The sequence below is a fragment of the Hipposideros armiger genome, unplaced genomic scaffold (assembly GCF_001890085.2).
Source record: "Hipposideros armiger isolate ML-2016 unplaced genomic scaffold, ASM189008v1 scaffold_667, whole genome shotgun sequence".
Taxonomy (NCBI): Eukaryota; Metazoa; Chordata; class Mammalia; order Chiroptera; family Hipposideridae; genus Hipposideros; species Hipposideros armiger.
This window is the reverse complement of record NW_017732017.1, coordinates 389,894-393,875: the sequence shown is the minus strand read 5'-3', so window position 1 is coordinate 393,875 and position 3,982 is coordinate 389,894.

The window sequence follows — 3,982 nt, the reverse complement described above, 5'->3', positions numbered from 1 at the left end:
TTTCAACATAAGGATTTGGGGTGACACAGACATTCAGGCCCTAGCAGCCCCTGGTTTCTCTGCCTCCTCCAACACTGCCACCTTCTCCTTAAGTGCCTTTTCTGAACAGCCCAACAAGCTCTCCCTCCCTCCATCTCCTTCTCCCTCCCTCCTCCCCTGCCCTCAATTCCTAGCAGTCTCTCTGTCTGTCTCTCTGTCTCCCCCTCTCCCCTCTCTGTTTCTCTCTCTCTCTCTCCCTCTCTGCCCCTCTCTCCCTTCCGCCCACCCCCTCTCTGTCATTTAGCACAGTGCCTCTGTCTCCCTCCAGAACAATCCCCCTTCTCTGATGTTCCCACTTGGTCCCATCTGACAAAGAAGCAAAAATACCCCAATTATCATGACTGCTAGATAATAAGCCATCAAACCCAGAAAAACTGTGATCACCATGGTAGCCTATCATGGAATCCTGTGTGCAGTGTCATCTGGCTGCATTGGACATGCCTGCTTTGGAAGACAGCCTGGACCACAGCTCCTGCTGTCTTGCTCAGGGCTGTAAGATGCTGAGCCCTGGGTGCCCATTTGTGTGCATTTCTGAAGAAATTCGTGGCCCTATCTGTATATACACCATCAGCCTACCACCATGCAGGTTAGGATATCAGTCTTTTTCTGAGGCTTCATAATTTTCATGAGCAGATGGACATTCTACTGTCCACTTAGTTAAGCAGCATAGAATATCCGCACTCCAGGTTTCCCCCCATAGAGTAGAGTCCCCAACTCTGCGAGGCTGGGGAACAAGGAAAGATCTTCCATGGAGAGTTGCCTGGTGGCTGTGCTCTCACTCCATTGCCCTGGGTGTCCCAAATTCCAGGTGTGCTTGCATCCCAGCCAAAGCAGAGAGAGAGCACACTTGGAGAGCAGGCCTCTGGCTCCCTGCAGAGTTCCTGAACCACTTGGTGGGTCCTTGGCCACACTGAGGCCTCTACAAAGAGCAGCTGGGCAAAATTCACTCTTACATCTGTGCAAGGCAGGAGCAGCGACCTGGTCCTCCACATCACGTGTTACCCCCTGTGAAAACCCACACGAGAAACTTGTCTCCGCCCTTTATTGACAAAGTGACTTCTCTTTTTACTCTTTGGATGCTGACTATTCTGTTTTCTCTTTGCTTTGACTACTCTACGGCACATACAGAGGTCTTCACTGACCTGCCACAGCTTTGTGCTGGTGTGTCCTCTTGTTTTTTCTTCTTCTGGTTTCTTTCATACTGATCTTATAGGCTTGTGTTATGTATATTTTGGAAATTTGCTTAAATCCTTTTTTAACTGTTTGGAAATGGCTATTAATTCTCCAGAATTGATGGAAAATGTGAACATTTTTAGTGCAATGAGACTTGCAAGAGGATGCAATATAAAACTACACAGATCTCACATAGGAAGGCAAGATATATTAAACATCTTAATTGAAAATCAATATGAAATATACTTAAATCCTTTTTGAATTGAGGATGGGTATAACAAACCACAAGTAGATGAGTAAAATAAAAATGAATAGTTTGTGTTTCTATGTTGACAGGGTAAGTTCTCGCATGAAGTTGGAGCACAGAGTGCTGGTCCCACTTGCCTGGCAGGCAGTCCTTCCCTCCCCCGCGAGCTGGTCCACCAGCAGGAGCTCCATAGTGCAGTGTGATTGATGTGTCAGCATCCTTTCCAAGGCAGCCCGTGGATACTTAGCTTTGAAATATTNGAGCTATTATTAATTGGGGCTCATCCACTTGGAAGTGTCATAGACCCAATTCAACTAACTCAAACAGAAAGGGTATTTATTGGCTGTGACAGAGCTAGACCCAGAGATCCAATCAATGTCCTTGAGACTCATTTCTTCTTTCTGTCTTTGAGATCAGCTTTCCTCCTAGGGGCCAGTCTCTTCTTCCTCCACTGCAAGTGGACGTTCTCCACACAGCTGGAGAAAATGCCAGGTGTAGCCCCTAAACTTATCTTGTTTTAGCTGAGGCCTACCAGCAAAAGAAAACTTGGTATTCCAATTATAGAGAAAGATTTTTCAGTTACATGCTTATTTGCTGTCTGGAGTAGAAGGTGATGTGACTGCTCAAGCCTAGATCATGTGCCCATCCCTGTAGATGGGAGAGGGTGGAAGGCTGAGATTGACAGCCCCTGAGAAGCATAGGGAACATCGAAGGAGTGGCCTCGGGGGAGAATGGGCAGCAGACAGATGAAACGACATGTGCCCATCTACACATTTGTGTGAATATGAACAACTGGGTGAGAGAGACCTAATTTGACAGCCCTTGTGGGATGAAAGAACCCCTGGGATGTAGTTGATCATAAGTGAGGTACAGCTGTTAGAAACCGAATACAGTCAGAAGCCATGTCTGGAGAACTGTGTTCTGTGTCAGGGGTGGCATGCCTTCTCTGAAGACTCCTCTGTCCATGTGACACTCAACGATTGTCCCCGTGAGTGACAGTGTCCATTTGTGCTGCAGGTGGAATCGGGACCAATGAGCAGAGATGACAAGCGATGACTGCGGCAAACGTTATGGACTGGGAACTAGTTTCTAAGCAAGAAGGACATTTTTGGAGTGGCCTAAGGAACCCACAGAAAAAATGGCGAGGGTGGAAAACGCACAGGCACCAAGGGAACCCCAGAGGCCAGGCAGCAGGGCCCTGCCCTCTGGGATCCCTGGGAGGACCTCTCTTTGAGGGAGATTGGGGAGCCAGCAGGAAGGAAGGCCTGATGCTGAACTTCTGAAAGATAAAAGAAATCTAATGAGTATTTGCTACATTGGCATAGAGATTCAATATAAGAAAACCTGCTTGTGACAGCCTGGAGGCAGTGGGATGGCAGCCTCAGCAGAGGTGAGGGCCTCCCACTGTCGTCCAACCCCAGTGTGTGCAGCGGAACTGCCTTCCTCCCAGAGCCTGCAGCAGTATCACTGTTTCAGGCCCGTGCCATCCTTTGCCAATAACCTTGCCCTTCAGAGCCAAGGAGGTCATTTCCCAAGTATACTTCTCCCTCCTTCCTGCCTCCCTTCCTGTCTACCTCCTTTCCTTCCTTCTAGATGCCATGTGCTCTGCTCCCCCTTGTCCTGAACCTCCCACACGGTGCCTCCTCGATGGGCCACTTCCTTCCCGTTTGTGTCTGGACTGTGTGCTGGCATCTCTCCCTCTCTGGCTCCAAACACAAACATACTCAGAAGTCCCGTCTCCACCATCCCCTTTTCATAAACCCGCCTCCCAGTGTAGAAGCTAAAAAGGCTATGTATTTTTCCCAGCCTCCCTTGCAACTAGAGTGCAGCCATGAAACCTAAGCTCTGCTACCCAGACCTTCCTGCCCCAGACTCAGAACCAGGGTCATCAGTGCACAAAGTGAGGACCAGGACTGAGTTCCTGGAGCAGCAGTGGCTGCCGTGCCTAGAGAAATACTGGCACCCCAGCCAGTGGTTTCAGGGCTGTAGACAGGTGTCTAGGGCCCTGGGGAGTGGCGGTCTCTCCCACTGGTCTCCCATTGGTCTCGTCCTGTCAGAGCACCAAACCTGCTTTTGCAGCCCTTCTAGAGATTCTGGAAGCCACCTAAGCAACTTTTAAATATGTGTCTTTTCTCCTAAAATTAGCAGTTGACTTTGCTGACGAGTGATTAAGCATTTTCATATACTCGTCTGTGCCTACTCCTTACTGCCGTCTGATGGGCTCCCAGCTTCCTTGGCGTCTTCCTCCTCCTCCTCCTCATTTCTAAACTAAGGATTCCCCAGTCTCTCCTCACCTCTCTCCTCTCACCATCTCTGCCCAAGGGGTCACAAGCAGTGATCTATGAAGTGTGGCATCAGTACTTCCATGTCCCCCACTCTGCAGGGCCACACCACCTGCCAGCTTGCTGGTCGTTATTTCCTTGTGCATAGCTTGCCAACACCTCATCCTGTGTTCATATCGACCATCTTGCTCCCCACCCCCAACCCCCACCAATCTCTTCTCCTGCATTTGCAATTTCTGTC